Source organism: Gobio gobio, assembly GCF_949357685.1.
Source record: "Gobio gobio genome assembly, chromosome: 6".
In the NCBI taxonomy this organism is placed as follows: Eukaryota; Metazoa; Chordata; class Actinopteri; order Cypriniformes; family Gobionidae; genus Gobio; species Gobio gobio.
Window position 1 is genome coordinate 51859523 of NC_137102.1, and position 15283 is coordinate 51874805.

The following is a 15283-nucleotide window of genomic DNA, read 5'->3' on the forward strand; positions in this document are numbered from 1 at the left end:
CAAGACGACCTAGCTGTTTTGGGGGAAAAACACACCTGCCACAGTAGTCTAGTTCTCCCAGCCACCATGTTTAAAGTTTATGACACGCCTATCTCGGGAATTGGGGTATCAAAATTATTTCCGAACTTCCAGTGGTAAACACGACATCAGAGGGCGTTCATGTGCAATTTTTACCGAGGGAACTTGTATTTATGATAATTCCGACAGCACGTGAAAGCAGCATTAAACCAACAACCACAGGTGTTGTTTGCAAGTTGTACCTGATTGCCCAGTACGAGCAAATATCGTCAACATTGTCCCAACTTGCTTCACCTGTTCTTGAAGTGAGCAGCTGCCATCCGAAGCTACAAAATGAAAGGCATTTGGTAATTTTGGACCTACATCACAGTCAAAAAAGTAAAATTTAAGAAAGAGTGCATTATCTCACCTGCTCGTGCATTGCTTTCCCCCAGGGCTTGGTTCTCCTCCCTCAGGCCATGTTAGCTAACACTTGCTAGCCACTTAACTACATTGTGAACTGACCTAGCAGGATGCTTGTTAGGACTAACAAAATAATTTAAATAACCTATATACATCATTCTGTTTTGTTAGAAAAAAACAAAACTTATACTTAGTCTTTCTAGATGTAAAGCTTTGGCTACCTACTGTAGCTATTTACATTTCTAACATATACTAGAAACATTGCTTAACCTCAGTGTGTAACGTTACTCTAACAAAGGCAAAACAGCGTGTTAGCTAACACTTGCTAGCCACTCTAGCTACTGGACAAGCAGCATGTTATTTTTGTTAGAAAACACCAAAAGTTAAACTTAAGTCTTTCTAGATGTAAAGCTTTGGCTAACTTACCTACAGTAGCTAGATACATTTTAACATGTAGAACATGCTTGAACTCAGTGTGTAAAAAAGGCGAAACAGCACGACGAATGAGGAGTGGCCGGCCGCTGTTGGTAAATCTGTTTCATATATGAACTCACACACGGTAACTTCTTCCGGTTGGTCTTCCGTCTTTTTTAGGTATACTGCCCCTCTCGGCCGTTGGAGGTACTTCTCTGTTTGTTTTTATTTTATTTTATTTATTTTATTTTTATTTACCTCAGTACATTTATAGACAAGTACAATACAAAAAGTACAATGAGAGATAAATAAAAATAATAAAGCATTGTGGTACAGTTCCGAAGATGTAGAACAAAGAATAATAAAAACAAATATAACACTGTATATAAAATAAATAATAACAATAAAAATAAAAATTCTGAGATAGAAAATACTTTATAATATTAAGGCAGTCACATGAAATTGAAAAGCTTTAAGGTTTCTGTTTTTGTAAGCTTTTTGTTTTGCGACCTCATATTTGAAAGGGTTTCAAAGTATATTGTAAAAATCAGCTTTATAAAAGGTAATATATGAGGGCTTCTTTTGAGTTATTCTTGTCTTATGAATGTAGAATTTTTCCAAAATAATTAAATAATTAATATTATTTTTTTTTTCCAGAAAAATATGGGTTTTGAAAACAAAGTAAAATGTCATGAAGTTCTAAGTTAAGAGTAGGCTACTGTTTAATTTTTTGTTGTCTATTTTAAAGTCAGTCCAAAAAGAAATGGAAAAAGGGCAATACAAAAATAAAAGTGTTCAATATCCTCAAATGAACTTTCACACTTTCTAAACCCTCCTATTATGCTAAAAAAAAGTATTAGCCTACATCCGTTATGGGTCAAATTGACCAACACTGTTTAAACACACTCGACAGGCAAATAATCAAGTGAAAATTTAAATGTAATTTCCTAAACCTAACCATATCATGGAATCAAGAGTCAAGAATCTGTTATAAACCCTAATGGCTTTGGAGCAAAACAATTAATATTTTATTTAATTCACATATAGGCTATTATGATTTTATAATCGCTTCAAATGTGAAAACTAGTTAAAATGCTGTCAGTTCCACTCTATTTCCCAACATGCCAAACATAGCCAACATGGCTGGTCGATTTTGAGAGTAGAAATCCTTGTATTTCAAAGTGGCTTGCCACCAGCTGGCCGCGGTCCATTAGGCGGAGGCAACCGCCAGAGAAAATGAAGCAGGCGGCCCGCCGGCTAGTCGGCCGCGTCATCTCGCAAGAAATGGGAGTGACCTATTCGGCGGCAAACGTTTCATCACCGCCAGCGGGACGCACATATAGCTGACAACTTAGGGCCGGCGGCAAAAAGAAGCCGTGCAGATATTTTTTGCTATCTGAGTTGTTGTTGTTGGTTTTTTTTTTAGAAAGTGAATTGCTTTCTTTAAACTGAATTTCGTTTTGTATAAATTGTATCTTAATTTTAATCAATGTTTTTAATATATTTGATATAATATAACAGACTGGTATAATACATATATTAGTATATTTGATACCAATATAGCAGACAATAGCCTTAGCGCTGCCTTATGCATTTCACGTGTGTCTGACTGAAGCTCGAAATGATATTTGAGTATTTTGTGCATTTGATCGTTTACAAATGATTCAGAAAATATTTGCCATTGAAATGACTGGGAAAAAGTGTCCCAATCAACCTAAAGTCACCAGATACTATTTGAAATCATAATTGCATTGCATTATGTTGTTTTAATTCCCAAATATTTTACTTATAACATTCATCATTAGTTTTTTTTTTAGCTCTTCTTTCAAAAACATTTCTGATTGAAATCTTGTTTCTTTTTTGGTGGATAATTTAGCTTGCTTTAAGTAAAAACTTTAAGTAAAAAAACATTTAGATTTCCTCCCCAAAAAACTATTTTTTAAAATGTTTTATTGTTACTGTACTTATCTAGTAAACGTCTCGGTTACGTATGTAACCCTCGTTCCCTGAAGGAGGGAACGGAGACGTACGTCGGAACTGACCGACGAATTGGGATCTGTTTTCAGAGACCGACCTACTTCGAGTAATTAAAAACGAGCCAATAAACATTGGCATGCGATCACGCATTCCACGCACCGCCCCGCGTTGCGGGTATAAATAAGGAAGTGGAAGTGCCGCATACCGTTTTCAACTGAGGAGCCGAGATAAGTGGCTCGGGCCTTCAGCTGAAGCACAGCCCCTGGCGACGGGACGTACGTCTCCGTTCCCTCCTTCAGGGAACGAGGGTTACATACGTAACCGAGACGTTCCCTTTCAGTCGGTCACGTTCGCCGTACGTCGGAACTGACCGACGAATTGGGATCCCTACCAATACGCCAGGAGGCTGGCCCTTCCAGCGTCCTGCCTGAGCTCGCTGGACCACTCCTATGTTAGAGTGGGAGTCAGGGCTCCGGGCAGGGAAGGACAGTCACTGCTGTTCCTGCAAGACCCACTCAGCGTGACTATTGGATAACGCTGGGAAAGCGTGCCCGTCTCGGAAGATGGTACGCTGCGGACCACGTCCTTCAATGGAAGGAGAGGTGGAATACACATAAGGACTAACCTAACAGGGTAGTGCAACAAATGGCAGTCTCTAGAGTGGACCCAACCTGGTTCCAGGGGGGGGGGGGGCACAACTAGAGATGACAGAGGAAGCTCTGTCGAGGGAAAGACACGGGGCTAGCCGAGTAGGGTAGCTGGTACCGTGGAAAATACACATATGGGGTAGCCTAGAGGGGACCTCAACATATGGAACCCAGCCTACACACACGTTCCACAAGCATACGGGTGCAGGCCTGGCATCAGACGGCCGCCACGTCTGACACCGAAGGGGTGACGGAGGAACTCACAGGGTTAGCCGAATTTCGGGGAACACGACTGGAGCAAAAATAGACGCACGTATCCGGCCCAGAGGGCGGGAGTGGCGTATGCAAGCCGACACTAGAACGGGCACTTAGCGCTGCTGGCCACTGGGGGCGAGAATGCGGTAAGATACCGGCTCTACACGGAGGCTATAAAATCTAGCGAACGTGTTAGGTGTCGCCCAGCCCGTAGCTCAACATATATCTGTCAGCGAGGCGCCTTGAGCCAACGCCCAGGAAGAAGCAACACTCCTTGTTGAGTGTTCTCGCAACCCGAACGGGCAAGGTACGTCTTGGGACTGGTAGGCCAAGACAATGGCATCCACTATCCAGTGGGCCAACCTCTGCTTGGAGACAGCCTTTCCCTTCTGCTGGCCTCCGTAACAGATGAAGAGCTGCTGAGAGGATCTGAAGCTCTGAGTCCGGTCAACGTAAGCGCGAAGAGCGCGGACGGGACACAACAAAGCTAGGGCTGGGTCTGCCTCCTCCGAAGGCAGCGCTTGCAGGTTCACCACCTGGTCCCGAAAGGGAGTGGTAGGAACCTTGGGCACGTATCCAGGCCGGGGTCTCAGGACAACATGAGAGTTGGCCGGCCCGAATTCTAGGCACGATTCGTCGACCGAGAGTGCATGCAGGTCCCCTACCCTCTTGATTGAAGCCAATGCAATCAGGAGAACTGTCTTCATGGACAGGATTTTTATCTCAACAGACTGCAAAGGCTCAAATGGGGGACCCTGAAGTGCTCTGAGCACCAGGGCTAAGTCCCAAGAGGGTATCGAGGTAGAACGAGGAGGATTTAGTCTCCTCGCACCTCTGAGGAACCTGACGATTAAGTCGTGCTTACCTAAGGATTTACCGTCTACTGCATCATGATATGCCGCTATTGCTGCGACGTACACTTTGAGGGTGGAGGGAGACAGCCTTCGATCCAACCCATCCTGCAGGAAGGAAAGCACAACGAGGAGTGTGAGTTCTGGGAACCAGGTCCGGTTGGGCCAGTAGGGCGCAACTAACAAGACCTGCTCCTCGTCCTCCCTGACCTTGCACAGTGTCTGTGCGAGAAGGCTCACTGGGGGGAACGCATACTTGCGTAGGTCCCGGGGCCAGCTTTGCGCCAGTGCATCTATGCCTAAGGTACCTCCGGTCAGGGAGTAGTACCACTGGCAATGGGTCGAGTCCGGAGAAGCGAACAGGTCTACCTGTGCAACTCCGAAGTGGTCCCATATCAGCTGGACGCTCCGGGGGTGGAGTCGCCATTCGCCCGGAGGTGTCGACTGGCGAGAGAGCTCGTCGGCTGTCTGGTTCAGCGCACCTGGGATGTGAATGGCACGAAGTGACCTCACAAACTTCTGACTCCACAGGAGGAGATGGCGGGCGAGCCGGAGCATGCAACGGGAGCGTAGACCACCCTGACGGTTGATGTACGCAACGGCCGCAGTGCTGTCCGAACGGACCAGTACGTGCTTGCCCCGAAGCGGTTTCTTGAACCGGGCCAGGGCAAGACGTACCGCCAGTGACTCTAGGCAATTGATATGCCAACGCAGTTGGGGCCCCGTCCACAGACCCGAAACTGCGTGCCCGTTGTACGTGGCCCCCCAGCCCGTGGATGAGGCATCCGTGAAGACCACAGCATGCCTCGACACCTGTTCTAGGGACACTCCGGCCCGGAGAAACGAGGGGTCTGACCACGGACTGAAGGTTTGGCGACAGTAAGGAGTAACTAGGACCCGGTACTGACCGCTCTGCCACGCCCATCTCGGGACTCGGTCGTGCAACCAGCGTTGAAGTGGTCTCATATGAAGCAATCCGAGATGCCATATGCCCCAGGAGCCTCTGAAAGAATTTCAGTGGGACCGCTGTCCTGCCTTTGAACGTATTCAAGCAGTTCAACACTGACCGGACGCGCTCTGGAGTGAGGCGCGCTGTCCGGCTGACCGAATCCAGCTCCATATCGAGATAGGAGATCCATATCGAGATCTGTGCGGGGCAGAGTTTGCTCTTCTCTCGGTTGACCCGAAGTCCCAACAGGCTGAGGTGACTGAGCACCATGTCCCTGTGTTCGCACAACTGCTCCCGAGACTGGGCGAGTATGAGCCAGTCGTCCAGATAGTTGAGTAAGCGAACGCCGCGTTCTCTGAGTGGAACAATGGCTGCCTCGACGACCTTCGTGAAGACGCGAGGCGACAGGGACAGCCCGAAGGGCAAGACTTTGTACTGATATGCCCTCCCCTCGAACGCAAAGCGCAGGAACGGTCTGTGTCGAGGAAGGATAGAGACATGAAAGTACGCGTCCTTCAGGTCGATCGCTGCGAACCAATCTTGGGGACGGATGCATTGGAAAATGCGTTTCTGCGTTAACGTTTTGAACGGAAGCTTGTGCAGGGCCCGATTCAGAATGCGCAGGTCCAAGATTGGTCTTAACCCACCCCCTTTCTTGGGTACAATGAAGTAGGGGCTGTAGAACCCCGACCTCATATCGGCAGGAGGAACCGGCTCGACCGCGCCCTTCGCCAGCAGGACATCGATCTCGGACCGCAAGACATGGGCATCGCTGCTCCGCACGGAGGTGAAGAGGATGCCCCTGTACTTGGGAGGCCGGCGTGCGAATTGAATCGCATAGCCGAGTCTGATGGTACGGATGAGCCAGCGAGACGGCCTGGGGAGACCTAGCCAGGCCCCCAGAGACCGAACTAGCGGGACCAACGGCACCACAGACGTACCCGGGGTGAGGCAGCGAGGTGGAGTATTCAGACCCGACTCGGGAGGCCCGGAGGCGGCCCGGAGTGTTGTCTGAATACTCCAGGTGGGGCAGAGAGTGGGTGAGAAGGCCCGGGGGCGTCCTCGGTGCCCACTCTGCTGCCCCCTGGCGAGGGGTGAGAGGGAAGGAAAGGAGTGGCAAGGCCCGGGGGCTTCGCGCACTGCCAACCTGTCCCTCTCGGGGCTCAGGGAGGGAAGAAACTGCTCTTTTATTGAGAATGTGGGTACCGCTGGACCCCGGAGGGCCAGCGGCAGGATGTTTTTTCCGGTACCAGTCTTGACATTCTCCCCCCGGTCCTCCTCCGGGGGGGGGAGGGGTGCGGACACCACCTCCCCTGGAGCAGCTCCTCTTCTCCCTGGGCTCCCCGTGTCAGGGCCGCTTGCCCTTGCGCTTGCCTGCCGACTTAGCGGGCCCCGACACGGGTTGGGCGGCACCCTGACGGCCGGCACCCTGCTTCCCCGATGGTGGAGGCTGCTGCTTGGGTTTAGCAGGGGCGGAGGCGGCCGCAGGGGGACGCCCTCGGCGACGAGCAGGCGGAGGTGCAGCCGGCGACTGGGTGGAGGCAGCAGCAGGTCGCCGGGGCAGGATGTTCTTGATGGCCTCCGTCTGCTTCTGTGCCACCGAGAACTGCTGGGCGAAGCTCTCGATGGCGTCGCCGAAGAGGCCGGCCTGACAGACAGGGGCGTTGAGGAACCGCACTTTGTCGGTCTCACGCATATCTGCCAGGTTCAGCCATAGATGGCGTTCCTGGACCACCAGAGTGGACATCGCCCGAGAACATGAGTCATCCACGAAAGCCGCCTCTGCGTGCTGAACGCCCAAACACGAGAGACAGCGATCGTGTCCGTCAACTGGGGACAGAAATCGACGGCATCCAGAAACACACGGTTTGAATGACATCTTGAAAAAAACGCACTTTTTTGTTGCTCTTTTAGTGAGAGAAGAAAAACTGCTCCGACAGTGCCGAGGCACACAGGGGAAATGGCCGCGGCTCACAGCAGTTCAAAGGTGCAAGCCCGCTGTGAGCACTCAATGAGAAAACGCCCAGCGAGCTGTGGAAACAGCTGTTTGTTTTCTTCGGAGTCTCGCGACCACCGCTGCAAGGCACCGTCACACCGACACTGGACCGGAACAGGTAGGACTTTTCTTCTCTCCGCTCGTAAAGATGAAAAAACTCTCCGTAGGAACACCAGAATGCTGAATGCTCGGCTCCGAAGTTGAAAGCGGTATGCGGCACTTCCACTTCCTTATTTATACCCGCAACGCGGGGCGGTGCGTGGAATGCGTGATCGCATGCCAATGTTTATTGGCTCGTTTTTAATTACTCGAAGTAGGTCGGTCTCTGAAAACAGATCCCAATTCGTCGGTCAGTTCCGACGTACGTCGAACGTGACCGACTGAAAGGGAACCTAAAATCTAGTAGGCCTACCTAAAGCTCATTCATTATGCAGCTCATTATTATGCAGGTCTTTGTTTCTCAGGAGTGATCACATTATTATTCATGAGTCGTTCATGAGTAAAGAAAAAGTGTTTTACAAAATGTAAATGAATATATTGTTTTATGTTAATGAGTAGGCTCAATGATTCTCACATCAGTTTAAAGCAAAAACTCTAAACAAAAACACCCAATAATCAAAGGGCTTGTGAACACATATCTATTGTGTTTTGAAGCCTTAATTTAAATATATATATATATATATTTTTTTTAATTATGCATAAACATTATTCTCTCAAAAATACAAGCATGTACATACATGTTGCTCACATATTATGGTAGCTCAGTTTGTGCTGAATACAGTGTAATTACACTTTTGCCATCCATCCATCCATCTTCTTCCGCTTATCCGGGGCCGGGTCGCGGGGGCAACAGTCTAAGCAGAGATGCCCAGACTTCCCTCTCCCTAGACACTTCCTCTAGCTCCTCCGGGGGGACACCGAGGCGTTCCAAGGCCAGCCGGGAGACATAGTCCCTCCAGCGTGTCCTCGGTCTTCCCCGGGGCCTCCTCCCGGTTGGACATGCCCGAAACACCTTCCCGGGAAGGCGTTCAGGAGGCATCCGGAACAGATGCCCGAGCCACCTCAGCTGTCCCCTCTCGATGTGGAGGAGCAGCGGCTCTACTCCGAGTTCCTCCCGAGTGACTGAGCTTCTCACCCTATCTCTAAGGGAGCGCCCAGCCACCCTGCGGAGAAAGCTCATTTCGGCCGCCTGTATCCGGGATCTTGTCCTTTCGGTCATGACCCAAAGCTCATGACCATAGGTGAGAGTAGGAACGTAGATTGACCGGTAAATCGAGAGCTTCGCCTTACGGCTTAGCTCTTTCTTCACCACGACAGACCGGTACATCGACCGCATTACTGCAGAAGCTGCACCGATCCGTCTGTCAATCTCCCGTTCCATCCTCCCCTCACTCGTGAACAAGACCCCTAGATACTTAAACTCTGGGGCAGGAACTCTCCACCAACCTGGAGTGGGCAAGCCACCCTTTTCCGACTGAGGACCATGGCCTCGGATTTGGAGGTGCTGATCCCCATCCCATCCGCTTCACACTCGGCTGCAAACCGTCCCAGTGCATGCTGAAGGTCCTGGTTAGAAGGGGCCAACACGACAACGTCATCCGCAAAGAGCAGAGACGAAACCGTGTGGTCCCCAAACCTGACACCCTCCGGCCCTTGGCTGCGCCTAGAAATTCTGTCCATAAAAATTATGAACAGAACCGACGACAAAGTGCAGCCCTGCCGGAGTCCAACATGCACCGGGAACAAGTCTGACTTACTGCCGGTAATGCGGACCAAACTCCTGCTTTGGTCATACAGGGACCGGACAGCCCTCAGCAAAGGACCCCGGACCCCATATTCCCCCAGCACCCTCCACAGGACGCCGCGAGGGACACAGTCGAATGCCTTCTCCAAATCCACAAAACAAATGTGGACTGGTTGGGCAAACTCCCATGAACCCTCCAGCACCCTGTAGAGGGTATAGAGCTGGTCCAGTGTTCCGCGACCAGGACGAAAACCACACTGTTCCTCCTGAATCCGAGGTTCCACTATCGGCCGGATTCTCCTCTCCAGTACCCTGGCATAGACTTTCCCGGGGAGGCTGAGAAGTGTGATCCCCCTATAGTTGGAACACACCCTCCGGTCCCCCTTCTTAAAAAGAGGGACCACCACCCCGGTCTGCCATCCCAGAGGCACTGTCCCCGACCGCCACGCGATGCTGCAGAGGCGTGTCAGCCAAGACAGCCCCACAACATCCAGAGACTTGAGGTACTCAGGGCGGATCTCATCCACCCCCGGTGCCTTGCCACCGAGGAGTTTCTTGACCACCTCGGTGACTTCAGCCCGGGTGATGGACGAGTCCTCCTCTGAGCCCCCAGCCTCTGCTTCCTCAATGGAAGACGTGACGGCGGGATTGAGGAGATCCTCGAAGTATTCCTTCCACCGTCCGACAACATCCCCAGTTGAGGTCAACAGCCGCCCATCGCCACTGTAAACAGCGTTGGTAGGGCACTGCTTCCCCCTCCTGAGGCGCCGGACGGTTTGCCAGAATCTCTTCGAGGCCAGCCGATAGTCCTTTTCCATGGCCTCACCGAACTCCTCCCAGGCCCGAGTTTTTGCCTCCACGACCACCCGGGCTGCAGTCCGTTTAGCCTGTCGGTACCTGTCAGCTGCCTCAGGAGTCCCACAAGCCAGCCAGGCCCGATAGGACTCCTTCTTCAGCTTGACGGCATCCCTTACTTCTGGTGTCCACCACCGGGTTCGGGGATTGCCGTCTCGACAGGCACCGGAGACCTTGCGTCCACAGCTCCGAGCAGCCGCTTTGACAATGGAGGTGGAGAACATGGTCCACTCGGACTCAATATCTCCAGCCTCCCTCGGGATCCGGTCGAAGCTCTGCCGGAGGCAGGAGTTGAAGATCTCTCTGACAGGAGACTCAGCCAAACGTTCCCAGCAGACCCTCACAGTACGTTTGGGTCTACCGAGTCTATCCAGCTTCCTCCCCCGCCATCGGATCCAACTCACCACCAGGTGGTGATCAGTTGACAGCTCCGCCCCTCTCTTCACCCGAGTGTCCAAGACATACGGCCGCAGATCAGATGAAACGACCACAAAGTCGATCATTGACCTACGACCTAGGGTGTCCTGGTGCCATGTGCACTGATGGACACCCTTATGCTTGAACATGGTGTTCGTTATGGACAAACTGTAACTAGCACAGAAGTCCAATAACTGAACACCACTCGGGTTCAGATCAGGGGGGCCGTTCATCCCAATCACGCCCCTCCAGGTTTCACTGTCATTGCCCACGTGGGCGTTGAAGTCCCCCAGTAGAACGACGGAGTCCCCAGTCGGAGCACTCTCCAGCACCCCTCCCAGGGACACCAAGAAGGTCGGGTACTCTGCACTGCTGTTTGGCCCGTAGGCACACACAACAGTGAGAGACCTATCCCCAAGCCGAAGCCGCAGGGAAACGACCCTCTCGTTCACCGGGGTAAACTCCAACACATGGCAGCAGAGCTGGGGGGCTATAAGCAAACCCACACCAGCCCGCCGCCTCTCACCATGGGCAACTCCAGAGTGGTAAAGAGTCCATCCCCTCTCGAGGAGTGTGGTTCCAGAGCCCAAGCCATGCGTGGAGGTGATTCCGACTATCTCTAGTCGGAACCTCTCAACCTCACGCACAATCTCAGGCTCTTTCCCCGCCAGCGAGGTGACATTCCATGTCCCAAGAGCCAGTTTCCGTGTCCAGGGATCGGGTTGTCTAGGCCCCCGCCTTCGACTGCTGCCCGATTCGCTTTGCACCGGCCCCTTACGGTCCCTCCCGTGAGTGGTGGGCCCACGGGAAGGTGTCCCCACGTCGCTCCTTTGGGCTGAGCCCGGCCGGACCCCGTGGGGGAAGGCCCGGCCACCAGGCGCTCGCATACGAGCCCCAACCCCAGGCCTGGCTCCAGGGTGGGGCCCCGGCTGCGCCATACCGGGCGACATCACGGTCCTCCTTCTTTTTGTCATCATAAGGGGTTTTTGAACTGCTCTTAGTCTGACCCGTCACCTAGGACCTGTTTGCCTTGGGAGACCCTACCAGGGGCATATAGCCCCGGACAACATAGCTCCTAGGGTCATTCGGGTACTCAAACCCCTCCACCACGTTAAGGTGGCAGTTCATGGAGGAGCTTTTGCCATTAATGTGTTTATAAGCAACTGCAAAATGCACAAATGTCAGAGAATGTCAAAACTACTAAAGGGCCCCAAAACAGCTTAGACTCTTAGGGGTTAAGGTTCCTCTTTAGGCGTATAGCTTGGGCTATGACCGTAGGGTATGCTGTCACTAAAAGCCCAGTGTGACCTGAGGGGGAGTGGCTCAGGTTTTTCAGTTGAATTTACTTGTGCTGACAGTTGAAACTGCCAGTGGGCAGACACTCCCCTCAGCATGGTGGCGTTGGTATATCGTTCCCCGTAGCGTCTTTCGAAAGGGAAAGTCTTGGGTTAACCTCTGTTCCCTGAGAACAGGGAATGAGACGCTGCGTCGCCTGCCATGCCTCGGGGCCTATCTGCCATACAGTCCCTTCAGACGAGAAGATGTGTATGTGTGGGCAAGGCGCCCTTATATACTTCCGGGTCGCACGTTGATGACGTCATGGGCTGTCATCGGTCAATGAGTTTGCCGTGATTCATTAGTAGCTTCAGACACCTGTCACGCTGAGGTGTTCCCCGTAGCGTCTTTCCGACGCAGCGTCTCGTTCCCTGTTCTCAGGGAACAGAAGTTACATACGTAACCCAAGACGTTTTCATGCTTTCATTTGGCATGCTCTAAAAGTGACTTTTTACGTGCATCTGGTATGTAAAAAGCCCTTTGGATGCGTTAAATTTTAACTCAGATATAGAATTCAGAAACCCTTGATATTGGCAACACCAGTGGCCATTAAATGAACTGCAGCCAGCAACTTGTTTCTCGTGCACACACTCCATAGTGACACGGCCGCGGTTGGGCAACCAAATGTACATAACATCAAGGCCCTGATATTCTCATGGAGAAGTTCTTTCAAATACCTTTGAAATACCTGGAAAGACCTTTGCTTTACTATTTGCATACTATTTGAGACTATACTTTGAAAGAATCCCTTTTCTTTGCATGACACATTGACAGAATGGCTCTTTCAGCATTATCCTGAATATAGTATAAGCATTCCTTTTATGTGACACTGGACAGAAGAGAGGCTCTCGGGAGCGAGCCTAAATGTCACATTTTTTTAATTGCCCGGCAGAAACGGCAGAAAATATTCATTACATGAATATTCATTCATATAGACCCTTTAAGGTAAGGTTAGGGTTGGAGTTAGCTGTAGGGTTAGGCTGAGGGAAAATGCATCTGAATTGATTTACAATAAAATGGTATTAGTCGGTTGATTCAACATTTGAATTAAATACAGATTGATGATTCTTAAGTCAAAATCTTCAAACCTAACCATAATGTATTTGAAGTTATTTTAAACATCCAAAACTCAACCACAGAATATATTAATGGTTTATGTAATCTTAAAAAGCTTGAAAATTCTTAGCAATACCAGTGAATAGCTCTATTGGCGTGGTTCCCCCAAAATGAATCTGCATAATTATGACAATACATTCAAATAATGTTATGAAATAACAGTTTACAATATCAAGCAGCATAACAAGATGTTTTGTACAGCTAAAATAGATAATAACCAATAATACTACCTTGAGTAGTCACGTGAATCCTCATAGTGAAATAAAATAAATGGTATAGTATTACGGTGTAGAGACAATAACCTGAAGCTTAAAGGGATGGTTTGCCCAAAATGTAAATTTGCTGTTCATTTACTCGCCCTCAGGCCATCCAAAAATATAGGTGTCTTTTTCTTCAGTAGAACCGTAAAGATGATTTTTAGCTTTAACTGTGGTCATTGGTGTTTCATATAATGCAAGTCAATGACTACCTTCACTTAGCCTAGAAATCTAGACGCACCCTAGCGGCAGAAAATTTATTTTGCCGCGAGTGTAGTCTAGAAACTCTCAGTAGACCTCAGAGCTGGAAAAAACTAACTTTGGTCAGGCCAATCACAGCATGTGTAGAGTCGGTGGGCGGGCTTAACATAAAGACGGAGGTAGTTGCGGAGGTTCTGCGTGCTACAGGTAAACAAAGAAGCTGACGATCAGCGTCTTTGAAATCTGTTTTGGCCGCTACTCTGGAAGACTTGGAGTTAATCTTTTCTTTGAGGAAAGAACAAGAACGGCACTGAAGTCATTCGTAAGAAAGGAAGATGTTTTCGAAGTTTAATCTATCAACTAACGTTAGCTCCGCCTCGGTTGTTTGTGGCGCTATCCAATTGCGTGCAGAGGGAATTTGACAGACAACCATTTATCCCGCCCCTCGGATTGAGCCCTGTCAATGGTGAGTTTCCAGAGCAAACATCTTGATGTGGGTCTGGCTTGTCAGGCTAACCGTCACTTTGAGATTCAAAAAAACATATACAGGCAAAACAATATTAATACTCATGGCTCCTGAAGATTCAGTGAGGTCTTATGAAGCGAAACAGTCATAAGGGCACATACGCATGAATCGGCCATCTGCGGCATAATAAAAGCTCTGCAAAATCAAGGCGTCATTAAGCTACGCCTTTGTTTTGAATAAGCGACCTCTAGCGGCCGAAAAATTACATATTGTGGCATTAATTTGTACAACAAAATCTTCAAAACAGCTGAGACACACTTCCCTTATACATTTTCATCATATATTGACTGTGTATTTGAGTCCTTTGAGCCAATACACATCTGTACACTCTCCTTACTTTCAAATCCACAACTACTTACATTAACCTCCTGTACTGTTGCCAGATCTCACTAGAAAACCAAGGCAGCTATTTTGATAAAACAAGGCCAAATGAAGCAACTTGTCTTTGTTTTTATTTTTTTTGTACTTCGTATTTTTTGTGATGATAAGACAAGTACTTTTCATATTCAAATAGCTCATTTTCATTGAAGAACATTTTTAACATTGTATCATGTTGTCACAACAATTTGTTGAGTTTCTGTTGGTTAAGTCCCTTTTTGCATGCCTGGTTTTCTAGTATGTTACCTATGTTACTAAAGTGAATAACACTGATTATCTCTCAATCACGGCACCTGTTAGTGGGTGGGATATATTAGGCAGCAAGTGATGCACCATGTCCTAAATAATAATGTGTTAGAATCAGGAGAAATGGGCAAGCATAAGGATTTGAGCAAGTTTGAAAAGGGCCAAATTGTTATGGCTAGACGACGACGGTCAGAGCATCTCCAAAATTGCAGGTCTGTGCAGGTCCCGGTCTGCAGTGGTCAGTATCTATCAAAAGTGGTCCAAGGTAAACCAGGGAAAGGGTCATGGGCGGCCAAGGCAACATTGATACACGTGGGGAGCGAAGGCTGGCCCGTGTGGTCTGATCAAACAGACGAGCTACTGTAGCTCAAATTGCTCAAAAAGTTAATGCTGGTTCTGAAAGAAAGGTGTCAAAATACACAGTGCATCGCAGTTTATTGTGTATGGGGCTGCATAGCCGCAGACCAGTAAGCAATGTTGCAGACCATGTACACCCTTTCATGGAAACGGTATTCCATGGTGGCTGTGGCTCTGTCAGCAGGATAATGCGCCCTGCCACAAAGCAAAAATGGTTCAGGAATTTGAGTTTGAGGAGCACAACAATGAGTTTGAGGTGTTGACTTGGCCTCCACATTCCCCAGATCTCAATCCAATCGAGAATCTGTGGGATGTGCTGGACCAACAAGTTTGATCCATGTG